The sequence below is a fragment of the Oncorhynchus kisutch genome, unplaced genomic scaffold (genome assembly GCF_002021735.2).
Source record: "Oncorhynchus kisutch isolate 150728-3 unplaced genomic scaffold, Okis_V2 scaffold4078, whole genome shotgun sequence".
NCBI lineage: Eukaryota > Metazoa > Chordata > Actinopteri > Salmoniformes > Salmonidae > Oncorhynchus > Oncorhynchus kisutch.
Genome location: NW_022266023.1, coordinates 79898 through 94202, shown reverse-complemented (window position 1 = coordinate 94202; position 14305 = coordinate 79898).

The window sequence follows — 14305 nt, the reverse complement described above, 5'->3', positions numbered from 1 at the left end:
TAAGAAGGAATGAAATTCCACAAATTAACTTTTAAGAAGGTACACCTGTTAATTGAAAAACATTCCAGGTGACTACCTCATGAAAAGGTTGGAGAGAATGCCAAGAGTGTGCAAAGTGGTCAAGGAAAAGGATGGCTACTTCGAAGATTCTCAAATATAAAATATATTTTGATTTGTTTAACACTTTTTGCTTACTACATGATTCCAATTGTGCTATTTCATAGTTTTGATGTCTTCACTATTATTCTAAAATGTAAAAAATTGTAAAAATAAAGAAAAACCCTTAAATGAGTAGGTGTGTCCAGACTTTTGACTGGTACTGTATATATTGTGATATTGCAAATATGGTACAATCCAAGGGTGCAAAGCTTTTGGAGACTTACCCAGAAAGACTCACAGCTTTACTCGCTGCCAAAGGTGATTCTAACATGTATTGTGAATACTTATGTAAATTAGATATTTCTGTATTTCATTTTCAATACATTTGAGAAAAAATTACAACATATTTTCACTTTGTCATTATGGGGTATTGTCTGTAGCTGGGTGAGATGATAAAAAACTATAATTTAATCCATTTGGAATTCAGGCTGTAAGAAAACAAAATGAGGAATAAGTTAAGGGGTATGAACACTTTCTGAAGGCACTGTATATCTGCAAGAAAGTGATAAATGAGTGACTCTTTGAAAGGGGGTCATATATACATTGCCTTATTAAAAATAAAAATAAAGCTATCGTGCTATAATCGGCATAGTTTCTCAGACCAAATCTTCATTCTGGTTTAAACAAAGCAATCTGATCATGCTCCAGTAAAATACACGCTACAGGGAATTAAAAAAAAGGCTTCTGCAAAGCACATATACATTGTCCAATCAACATCCACACATTGATTTCATTCTTCGGGTCTTTATTCAAACACAAACACACGTGGAATAAAATGATCTTTCAGTGTGTTGTTGCAGGATGTGCAATGTTCGAAAGTGTGTGAGAGATTAGCATTAATGTGTGTGTATGTGTGTGGGGTCAAGTTTGGACGGTCGTACATATGCAAATAGGCAAGATTGTACATTTCAGGTCCATGGACAGCAGCAATATAAGCATAGCGACATCTGTCATTCAGCACCACATGACAGTAGACAGCGGCCATCTCATGTGAAGTTGGCACTGGGGAAATCCCATGTAATGAGAAACGAGGCCTAGGAGGCAAAAAGACTGAAGGAGAAGACTCCCACAAGAACTCTATGCTAAACTGTTCTGCCACATTCATTTCAAATGTTACATCTTTCGATTTGTAAATAATAGGGAATACATCTGCAAATAATTGAAACTGATTATTCAAACTACACTGTACAGCTTTTGTGTGTCTGTGCATCATAGGTACAACAGTAAGCAATTCCGTTCTCAAATGTCTGTTTATTGTGAGAAACAAAAGGAAAAACACCTGTTAGACCATTACAATGCGGACTGTCATGCATTTTTACTATTACCAACAAGACAACGAAGTGATACGTGTCATGGAGACTAAAAACGGATACTTTCCAAACACCAAAAGTTCCTACGCTGAGCGATATTGTTTACTACACTATTATTCATACAATCCAAGTCATACGTTTATTGTCATTCATACTCTTATTTTTAACCGAATATCTTTTCAAAAGTGTCCATTCTGTCAATTCAGAGCTTGGAAAAATATTGGAATAATGTGCTTAAGGGGACTGACACTCAAGCCGCACAACAGGAGAACACAACAACCACATTTTCAATTGACAATCATTGCTTTAAATGGATGTGGTCGATAGATTTGTATAGGCATATATAAACAATGTATTTAACTTGGAAACCAAGGTTGGATTAGTTGGTCTAAGCAACATGCACCTGGATAATCGGGTCATGAATCTGGACGGGCTCCTACATCCTCATATACACATTATGACAAAATAAAGAGTTTAATGTTTCACGAAATAAAGACATAGAAGCATACCCAATTATACAGGTTCTACACATTCCATTTCTCCATGGCAATAGAATGTAAACATTCTATTTTGCGCCAAACATTCCTACAACTCAATTCTAAGTGCAGCATATTGGAGGACTCCAGCCATTGATCATTCGCGACTTTAAGTCATTCCTGTTATCTCTAGAGCATCTCGTATATCTATAGCGCTGCATTTCTTCCCCATCTTACCATGGATAGGGTTTGGTGCATTCCGGAGTTCACTTATGGTCCCGTAAATGCCTGTGCATAATGTGCATAACAAAGCATCATCATTTTCATTATCTTCAAAGGATTTCTGTAGAAGCAGCCTTTATTTTCAGACTCTGCAGGCCTGCTGGGAGGAAACATATTACAATAAACAGGTAAGATTCAGCCCACAAAAACATAAACAACAGAAAAAGAGTTGTATTTCAAGACAGTTTAGAGAAGGTGGTCATAAGAGTTCTAAATAATCACTTGCAAATTGTGAGGCATGAGCAGTTGTGAAATGTTGCGAGAGGCCCTTCTGAAAGCACATGATATGGTATTTCGTGGCACAGTCTCACACCTTACCTCATCTTGCAGAAGAAGCTCATGGTCCACTATCTGCTGCTCCAGAGTCAAGGCCAGGTCCCTCCCCATGTCACCACGGAGCACATGAGCAACTGGCTGGTGAGTACCACGTCAGCACTCACATTCACTGCCATTCCCTGCCACCAGCAGCACTCCAGGAGGTGTGGGTAAAATAAACAACAGAAAAATCAGAAGCCAGGAAAGTTGAATTGCTCTGTGTTTTATTTGAAGGGTGTGGAAGGAAACCCTGGAGGAAGGAAACGACCTCGCTCGGCTGGTAAGAGAATGAGAGTTAGAGACAAACTACAAGTTAGTGAGCTCTTTACTAGCCTTTCAACAACGAGTTAGCACAGCAGAATAGATCTGTTGTGAAATTACACCAATGGGACTTCCTGTTTCATACTGCAGGCCTGGGAAGTAAACACTTGCCTAAAAATGATGAACATAGAGCACGAGGCTTTCTGCAAGCTCCACCGCTCCATGCACCCCACCTCGCCAGCTGACATGTGAGTTTCTTGTACTGCCCTGCATATGACTTGATCCATTTATCTACACATCTGGAACTACGCAGAAACAGACAAAGACGGTGTTCTAAGTGAGTACATTGCACATCGTTTACCTTTGTTTTCTCCTTATTGTTGATTTCAGCGATCCGAAGGTCCACAGCATCGTGGAGAAAGCTGTGAGAAGCATTCTGGGCGAGCAGTCCAATGAGCCCCGTAGCAACCTGCTCAGCCCATCTCAGGTGGTGGTGGAGGTGGTGCCCAGGCTCCTCCTGGCCCTGTGGCTTCAGCCAGAGGAAGGCCATTCAGAGCACCCAATCCTAATAAGTGGGATGGCCGTGGGCATGGTGGCGGCCGTAGTGGAGAAGCTCTCCTGCATGTTAAAGGACCCTTCCCCTCACATCCCTTTCTCCCGGGCTGCTGCTTTTGACTCTGTGCGGTCGATCCTGGGGAGAATCAGTCAGTCCTTCTCCACAGATGACCTGCAGAGCCCTTTTTATATGAGCTCTGTCTGCGGCTTTGTGGCTGACGAGGTGCAGAGCTGCTTCCAGCCCCCTGCAGCCACCCTACCAGTCCCCCCTGTGCTCACGGTGGCCGTTTCCACCACACTACCAGCTGGCATCCAAGCAGGTGAGTAGAAATGATAGAGAACACTCTGACAGATGCCTGTTCTGATGACATCTTGGTGCCTGGTAGTAGTAGAGCTCATCAGGATTGTTGTTGTCACCCATAATACAGACATAATATAATTAACTTCTTCCCACCTGGAGGTTGAGGACATCACCCCTAAGAAAGAGGCAGATCCGGCTTCTTCCCACCTGGAGGTTGTGGACATCACCACTAACACAGAGGCAGATCCGGGTTCTTCCCACCTGGAGGTTGAGGACATCACCCCTAAGACAGAGGCAGATCCGGCTTCTTCCCACCTGGAGGTTCAAGACATCACCACTAACACAGAGGCAGATCCGGGTTCTTCCCACCTGGAGGTTCAAGACATCACCACTAACACAGAGGCAGATCCGGCTTCTTCCCACCTGAATGTGGTGGACATCACCCCTAATACAGAGGCAGAGCCCATCTCTTCCCTCTTGGATGTTGTGGACGTCACACCTGAAGAAAGGACTCTCACGATGGCCGTCTTCGTCACTCTGCCAGCTGACATCTAAGCAGGTGAGTAACACTTAGAGAGCACTCTGACAGGTGTCATTTGTCATGACATCTTAGTAGAACCTTTCAACTGGCCAGTGTTAAGAAGCTACGGTTTGCATTAGTTTACATTCTGATCCTCTTTTTTCCCTTTCCAGAGGATGTTGCTGTGGTCATCCCGGATGTCACCCCACACGTCACCAAGGATGTGACACTGGATGTTCCATGCAGAGCTAGGAAAGGGGCAGTCTGGCGATTATTTTGCAGGCTTTGGAGGGCAGTGTGCTGCTGCGCCTGCCACAAGGAAGAGGAGGAACAATATTAATTATTCATCACACCTGCAGAAAAGGGATTGAACCATAGAGCATTAAATTATTCACATTATAATTGAACTCAATTCTGCTTTTCTTCTGTTTACTACTTAATTTCTTAACTTTTCTATAAACTTTCACTTTGCAAGTATGGATTAGGTTGTGTAAATAAGTGGGACACATCCCAATGTTGATGCTTTGAATAATTTACTTTGTACATTTAAAAAAAACATGTCTTATTTGACAACAAAAATTGAGGGTGCTCAACCAACGTTGAGTTGAGGTGCATCCAAATATTTGAATCATCATAGAAAAGGAAAAAGCCCAACTCTTGCTCACTATAAAAAATGCATTGTTTTATTCAAGCAAGGTTACAAGATTAACGTTTCGGCCTAGTCTTTGACGATATGCAAGTTCTATTTGCCCAGTAAAAGGGTGACCCAGACTCACCCTGGTTCTTGAGGGTTGAAGACAGTGAAAAATGATCATTAAGTAAATGGGACTTTTCAATTCTTGAATAAAAATCTTTAATGAACAAGAATTTAAATACAATTGACTTGAGGATCAGAGCAGGCAGGCTGACTGGCTAGCCCTGTGCCTCTACCTCTGTGCGGTTCATCTCAACCAAGAGGTTGTGTGGGTTGTCTTTCTCTCTGTGGGTGTGAATCACTATGAGCTCTCCCTCTGCCTGCCATTTGGCTGATCAGAAGCCTTCTGCTCTTTCTTTCTCACATGAACAGGAGGAATGGCCTCTGGGGTAACCTCCTCCTCTATCTAATGCCTCTTCCACCTCCTCTTTCTGACTGTGTTCGACTGAGGTCACTTGTTCTCTCTCACTGGGTGTTGGATAGTTCCTCCTCCTCTGTGTCTTTGTGATGGTGGAGGGAGTTATCCTGTTCCGGCTCCCTCTAAGGGTGTGCACCGTAATCTCTTTCGGTGTGTTGAGGGGTTCAGTGGTTTTGGAGGGAGTCTGAAGTTCGATCTCTAGAGATGAGTGTGGGGTCTGTCAAATCAAATCAAATGTATTTTTATCCGCTGATATCTCAAAGTGCTGTACAGAAACCCAGCCTAAAACCCCAAACAGCAAGCAATGCTAGGAAAAACTCCCTAGAAAGGCCAAAACCTAGGAAGAAACCTAGAGAGGAACCAGGCTATGAGGGGTGGCCAGTCCTCCTCTAGCTGAGCCGGGTGGAAATTATAACAGAACATGGCCAAGATGTTCAAATGTTCATAAATGACCAGCATGGTCAAATAATAATAGTCACAGTAGTTGTCGGGGGTGCAGCAAGTCAGCACCTCAGGAGTAAATGTCAGTTGGCTTTTCATAGCCGATTATTAAGAGTATCTCTACCATCCTGCTGTCTCTAGAGAGTTGAAAACAGCAGGTCTGGGACAGGTAGGACGTCCGGTGAACAGGTCAGGGTTCCATAGCCACAGGCAAAACAGCTGAAACTGGAGAAGCAGCACGGCCAGGTGGACTGGGGACAGCAAGGAGTCGTCATGCCAGGTAGTACTGAGGGATGGTCCTAGGGCTCAGGTCCTCCGAGAGAGAGAAAGAAAGAGAGAATTAGAGAGAGCATACTTAAATTCACACAGGACACCGGATAAGACAGGAGAAGTACTCCAGATATAACAAACTGACCCTAGCCCCCCGACACATAAACTACTGCAGCATAAATACTGGAGGCTGAGACAGGAGGGGTCAGGAGACACTGTGGCCCCATCCGATGATACCCTCGGACAGGGCCAAACAGGAATGATATAACCCCACCCACTTTTCCAAAGCACAGACCCACATCACTAGAGGGATATCTTCAACCACCAACTTACTGAGACAAGGCCGAGTATAACCCACAAAGATCTCCGCCACGGCACAACCCAAGGGGGGGCGCCAACCCAGACAGGAAGATCTCATCGGTGACTCAACCCACTCAAGTGACGCACCCCTGCTAGGGACGGCATGAAAGAGCACCAGTAAGCCAGTGACTCAGCCCCTTTAATAGGGTTAGAGGCAGAGAATCCCAGTGGAAAGAGGGGAACCGGCCAGGCAGAGACACCAAGGGCGGTGCGGTTCGTTGCTCCAGAGCCTTTCCGTTCACCTTCACACTCCTGGGCCAGACTACACTTAATCATATGACCCACTGAAGAGATGAGTCTTCAGTAAAGACTAAAAGGTTAAGACCGAGTCTGCGTCTCTCACATGGGTAGGCAGACCATTCCATAAAAATTGAGCTCTATAGGAGAAAGCCCTGCCTCTAGCTGTTTGCTTAGAAATTCTAGGGACAATTAGGAGGCCTGTGTCTTGTGACCGTAGCATACGGGTAGGTATGTACGGCAGGACCAAATCAGAGAGATCGGTAGGAGCAAGCCCATGTAATGCTTTGTAGGCTAGCAGTAAAACCTTGAAATCAGCCCATAGTGGTGTCCCCATCCCTCCTAAGGAGGAGCCACTGAGACATGTGATGAGGCCAAGGAAGATCACTCTGCAAGGACGGGATAGGACACATCACAACACTGCTGCTCATTCATATTCAAACACACCTCAGAGTACGGACACAAACATGGACGCCCCCCCCCCCCCCCACACCCACACACAATGAACTTACCTGTACATATCAGAATCATACATTCGACAGCCACCTCTTCCCCCACATGTATTGATCCCCCACCTCAAACATGTTGAGTCAATTCCGGATGCTGGAATGGTGCTGGAATGCAGGTGCAGTAGGGCCTAGTATGTAATGATGTGATACCATGTGTACCCCATATCCTGTGTTTGTGTTGATGTTTTTTTATTTTATTTAAACAGGGAGTCACACTGAGATTAAACATCCATTTTCCCACAGTGCCCTGTAAAAGCTGTAAAGTCAGTCATATTGAACAACTACCAGAGAGAACCTTCTCTACATAGGAATTGCATACCATATTTTTTTCCATACATCAAAATAATACTTTATTGTCAATCAGCCATTACTAACTTAGATAAGGCCTCAACAAGGCCCCAGTTAATGGTTGAAAATAACTAATTTACACTGAGTGTATAAAACATTAAGAACACCTGCTCTTTCCATGACATATGCTGACCAGGTGAATCCAGGTTAACGCTATAATCCCTTATGGATGTCACTAGTTAAATCCACTTAAATCAGTATAGATAAAGAGGAGGGGAAAGGTTTAAAAAATATATTGTAAAGCTTGAGACAATTGAGACATGGATTGTGTGTGTGCCATTCAGAGGGTGAATGGGCAAGACAAAATATTTACGTGCCTTTCAACGGGGCATGGTAGTCGGTGCCAGGGGTACCAGTTTGTATCAAGAACTGCAACGCTGCAGTTTTTTTTAACGCTCAACAGTTTCCCGTGTGTATCAAGAATGGTCCACCACTCAAAAGACATACAGCCAACTTGACACAACTGTGGGAAGCACTGAAGTCAACATGGGCCAGCATCCCTGTGAATGTTTTGTACACTCAGTACATTCAAAAGTATTGGTACGTGTTCTTGCCGTAACCTGTAAAGCTGGAAGAGCCTGCGAGGCAGGGGGAGGTGTAGGTGATGCCGTTGTCTGAACACTCAGGGTCCCACTCCCCAGCCAAGCAGAAGCAGTCTCTGTTACACTCTGACAACAGGCTGCCATCGTACACCAGGGGACCTGGGGGACAGAGAAAATGGCTGGTAATAATGATGTTTAAATAATTGTTGCTGAACTATCATTGACACAGGCACAGTGACAAAACAGCCAGGAATCCGGGCTCAGTAACAACCATACTGAATATTCCCACAAGAGGGAGCCCCGGCACAAGCCCATGTGTGTTTTGGTCAAGCTCTCCCTCATATTCCACTGATCAAAACTTTTGTTTTTATCAACCCACCAAACAACCAACCAATCAGATGACATATTTACCCGTTGTAGGACACGGTCAGCCACCTGAACGTTGTCACACTTAGTGCCAGACTGCAGAGGGAGGAGGAGGTAGGCCATGAAGGAGGTGACGAAAGACAGCTGGGCTCCAGACACAACGCCAAGCTTATACCTCTTCGTCAGTAGACCTCCCAGGAATATCCCCACTGCACCCACAGGCAGGTTCAACTCACCTGGTAAAGTTATACTCACACGTCTTTAGTGCTACCAGTGTGCTGGAGTTTAATTTCCACTCATGTTCAACAAACCTACAGGGGATGGGAGAGAACAAAAAAAGTGTATTTAATGCCATTCAACATCAGTGCTGACAGGAGGGAACATTTCAGTTGGAGCATGTCCAGGTTTCTATGGCTTCGTTGAGACAGGCAGCCCAATTCAGTCATTGTTTTGAGTAATTGTTGTAACTTTAATGTGTTCATGTTTAAGTTAATTCATTGAGCTGTAATTAAAGATATTTCTTTCCAGTTATTTACATATGTAATTGTATTGGTTAGTATTGAATTACGCTTTTGACTGCAAGTTCCAGAATGCCTTGCGACAGGAATGAGAGCGAGAACGCGTCAGTTATGTGCTGGTGCAAAGTGATTAGGCTGACCTTTCCGCTAGCATCTTACCTGCATTGCTCTGTAGAATCTAAAGTTCTTAAATGTAACGTGAACAAGTAATATTACTAAAAGAAGCGTTCATATCCACCCCGACGTCCCGAGTCATTACTTTGAAGACAGTTATTCTAAAAGTAATTGCTCTTTTGACCAATCAGATATGCTCTGAAAAAGAGCTGATGCGAAAATATCTAACGTGATAATTTTCCATCATTATTCAACAGGCTAATGGGTCTCCAGTTGTCTATATAAAGAGTATCCTTATTAAGTTTGGGATTCAAAGTAATCACACCTTGTTTTAAGGAATCCGGAAACTCCCCATTTTCTATTGATTCGTGAAACATAGCAAGAATGAAAGGAATCAATTTATCATTGAATGCTTTATAAAACTCTCTTATTAAACCATCATTTCCAGGGGACCTATTGTCCTTAAGGCTTTTAATACAGTCTTTTATCTCAATTTCAGATAACTCATCATCACAAAAATCCCTGAAATCATTATCTATCTTCTTAGCAATGTTTGCAACACGTCATGCTCTTATCTTTTTTTTATTTTTTATATTTTTTATTAACAACAAATCAATACATAAAGCACATGAGAGAACACAAGCATACATAGATTAATTACATAAAAATGATTCCGCTTATTTCTATTGTATGTAAAGAATCCAAACAGTACATCTCTCCACAATAGTGTCAAATCTTCATAAATGTGTTCAATTATAAACCTACTGATGTCTTGCCACAGTTTTCTTACATGCATACAATGCCAAAAAAGATGCACAACTGTTTCTGGGTGGTCATTACAAAAGGAGCAATTTGAGTTGATGTTTTCCTTAAACTTCTTCATATAGTGGTTGGCAGGATAATATTTATGAATCATTTTAAAGGAAACTTCCTTAATTTTGTTAACAAGTAGGTATGTGTGTGGCAACATCCAAACCTTTTTCCAACAGCTTATTAAACCATAATTTTGTCTTGTTTTCCCACACACCTGGTTTACATTAACCCTCTGTTCCCCCCATGTCTCTGTGTGGAATTGTTTGTTGTAAAGTGTATGTGCACCTCAGACTGGTTTGCGATGGGTTATTTCATCCCATATTTTGTGCACAGGGTGCTGTTGGTTTTCTCCTCATTAAACTGCTCCCGTTATAACCCAGTTCTGCTCTCCTACGCCTGACTTCCCTGCAGCCCATTACGCACCTCCTAAAAGATCAATATCTTAGGTCTTGTACCATTGATTTTTCCAAGCGCTGGGATGCGCAGAACTTAGAACGTGGAGTTAATGAAATGGCACAGAAAATGTGGGGCGGCCTCTCCATAAAAGTCAATGGCCACACACCAATACATGGATTTGACAGTCAAATGATTACTTAAATAGCAGTCAACTGTTGTCACTGTTGTTATTCTATAGAGGGTCGTGATTCGTTTAGGTTAACTAACAAAAAAAGTGGTCTGGTCCCTTTTCCATGATGAAAGCCTCCCGAAATTAAAATCCAATATTCCAAAATATAGATATAAGCCTTCAAGTACTCATCTAACCAACTTCTTCAGGGCCAACCAGTCCCCCTGTCGCCCTGAAACCCAAACCCCATAAAAAGAAGCCCAAATACGATCTGCCCTTGCCCAGTATACATACAAGGTCAGGGGACAACACTGGTTTTTCATCTTGTAGTTCAACTTGTTTTATACACAGTTTAAAGGGATAAATCATCCAAATTACAAAATGACTTAAGTTACGTTTACATTTCATTTGAAATCCAATGCATCCAAAGTGTACATGAGTCTTTTCTGGTTCATAACATATTTTTTGGTCCCTTTCAGATCACAGTCATGTCAACAGTGGGCATCAGGCTTGTAAGAGACATGAATTATCTGTGAGATTCAGTGAACAAGGCTAGAAGGTGAGATTCTGTCTCTCTTAACTACTCTATGTACTGAATAGATAATCATGAGCTAACATTGTACTACGTTATCTGCTGTAACACACAGTATTTTTAGGGAAGCAAGGCATTTGTGTAGAATGTGCATTGTAGAGTATGTTCTTTGCATTCTTTATCATGTATTTCTCATAGAAAGAGTCTATTCTAGTCATTCATCTAATCTTGTCATTCGATTTCTATGGTATTTCTCTCCATTAGGACTGGGTATTGGCTCCTACGGGTTACTCTGCCTTCCACTGTGATGGAGAATGTCTCTACCCTCTGTGTTCCTGCATGAACTCCACCACCCACACTATGATCCAACTAGTGGTCAGTATGCACTACTACACCCTCTCTCACATGAACGCTCACATTACTGGTTTCAGTGGGAAAGACGGGAAATGGTTCAGACATTAATGGCAAATATAAAAAACTAAGATTGCCATTGTAGACTACGGTAACTTGGGTGACTGTTAATGTAGAGTAGGGATAGTGAGAAGTAACATTCAAGACTGAAGAAATTATCCCCTCTAGTGGTATACTTTATACTGTACCAGGTTACTACACACACTGATAATACAAAACATTGAGGACACCTGCTCTTTCCCATGACATAGACTGACCAAGTTAAAGCTATGACCCCTTATTGATGTCACTTGTTGAATGTACTTCAATCAGTGTAGATGAAGGGGAGTTAAAGAAAGATTTTAAAACCTTGAGAGAATTGAGACATGGATTGTGTGTGTCATTCAGAGGGTGATTCAGCAAGAGAAAAGATTTAACTGTCTTTGAACGGGGTATGTTAGTAGGTGCCAGGTGCACCGGGTTAAGTGTGTCAAGAACTGCAACACTACTGTTTTTTTTCATGCTCAACAGTTTCCCATGTGTCTCAAGAATGGTCCACCACCCAAAGGACGTCCAGCCAACACAACATGGGCCAGCACCCTTGTGGAACGCTTAGGGCAGCTTGTCGAGTCCATGCCCAGAGGAAATTAGGCTGTTCTGAGGGGAAAAGAGTGTGCAACTCAATATTAGGAAGATGTTCCTAGTCTATTGTGGACTCAGTGTATGTCATCCTACATGTTTTTAAATAGTACAGTATTTTTTTATTTAACTAGGCAAGTCAGTTAAGAACAAATTCTTATTTTCAATGATGGCCAAGGAACAGTGGGTTAACTGCCTGTTCAGGGGCAGAACTACAGATGTGTACCTTGTCAGCTCGGGGGTTTGAACATGCAACCTTCCGGTTACTAGTCCAACACTCTAACCACTAGGCTACCCTGCCGCCCCAGTATCACAAACCACTGTACAAAACCATATAAAGTGTGGGCCTGTAGTATCTGTAAATCAACTAAACGTAGTTTTTTATTTCCATATGCAGATAATAAAGCATCATTGTTCATGTAATATTCTAATATATGCATTATACCTCCAGGAAGAGGAAATGGTCATAAAATCAAATAGATGAAAAGACAGAAACAAAAATGTTTTTGAAATACAACTTATTTTATTTTAGAAATGTCAAATTCAGTGCAAAGTAATGTAGTGCATTGGTGTCTAGATCCCTGTTGGGTGGCAAAGTGTCACAATAATCCTGTGGGGAGAGAAAACAAGAGAATACATTACATTAATGGGTGTTAACTAATCAGGGTTCAACAAAGCACTTCAAGTCCTCAATTCCTTCAAAAGAGAGAGAGAAGGAGAAAGGAGTATGGTCCCTGCAGTAGGACTACATGCTGGCCATGAGGTTCTCCAAGTGGTACTCCAGGAGGCTGGAGAGCTCAGAGACCAGAGACTCGGAGTTAAAATACCAGGCCAGCTGCTGGCCAAACATGTCATCTAGCAGAGCCATCAGTCCGCCCTGAAGAGAACACCACACAACACATAGAAAATGGCTCTGAGTTACTAGCTTATCAAGAGGAGAGAGACAATTAGAAATACTCCCCCTAAAATGGCATTGAAACCTGGTTAACCATGAATAAGGAAGTCAAAAGGAAGTACACTAAGAATATGGAAGTAAACAGGAAGTAACCTCTTGACTCTTACATTGAGCAGCAGTAGGTATCTATCAGCCTCTGGCTCCATGTTGGCAGCAGTGGGCAGGAAGGAGGACAGGAGAGCGTACAGACGCTCCACGAACCCACCAGGGTGCTAAAGGAAACAAAGGAGGAGAAAAGAGAATAGAAGAGATGAGGAATTTAAGTGAAACTGCTAATAGAGCGATATCAAAACATGTTCCAGTGAGATGCTACTTACCACCATCAGGGACTTCTGAGCTGTCATCATCCCAAACAGCACCAGCTCAAAGAGGACATCTATCATGTTCACATGATGGATCTAGGACAAGAAAACACGTTTGGAGAAAATAGGAATGATTTCATAAATATCAGCTACTGTGATGTATAAAAGACATGCATGTGGAAGAACTCAGTGAGACTTGAAAGAGTTAATGAACTCACCTTTGCCTCAGCCAGCTCCCTCTCAATGTCATTCCGCTTGGAGGGGTCACTCAGGTAGTCCACAAAGTCATTATAGGTACGGATGAATTTGGCCTCGTCCTATGACAAAGAAAAGAGCATCTTAGTGAACAGAACACATTTCCCCTCAGGGACGCTCTCTTTCCCTTGAAAGAGAATGAGTTAGTGAGTTACCATGTGGTTGGCCTGAACAAGGCCGCCCAGGAGGACATTTCCCGCCACAAACAGATGGTTCCTGCTCAGGGTGGAACCAAGCAGGGTCTAGGGAAGAGGGAAGAGTTAGGGTGAGACCTCTTCCTCTTGGAGACAGAACAAGAAGTCATAGAGACAAAAAGAACAGTGGGTCCACTCACAGTGAAGGCCTGGCGCAAGGAGACGAGCCTCAGGGCGATGTCCTCCACTCTCTTGGTGGTAAGGTAGAGGCTGTGAAAGGGAGGGAATGAAGCATGTCAACCATTAGAGTCAATGGGGGATAACAGCATTATGACCACTATCCTTCAGCATTTGACAAGCTCAGACTACACAGACATTTAGAGGAACTCACTTTAGCAGAGGAACCTCCCTCTCCTCAGGCAGCAGGTCCTCCTCCCAGCCCTACGACAACAAAACAAGCATTCAAAATCAGTGACCAGTGCAATGACATAACAAACAATCGGTCAATGGAAGGATCTTAATGCTCCTAGTCAATAGTATGTGTGTGTAACGTCTGACCTCATAGCAGTTGTGGCCCTCAGGCTCTGGGTCAGTGAACTGCTGAGTGGTGGGAGTAGAGAAGGAGGCAGCCTCCGACCACGCTGAAGAGGAGAGAAGCCCGTCCAGCCCCATGTGGAGAGTGGCGTACACCACTGAGACATCAGTCTGCTGCTCAAAACACACA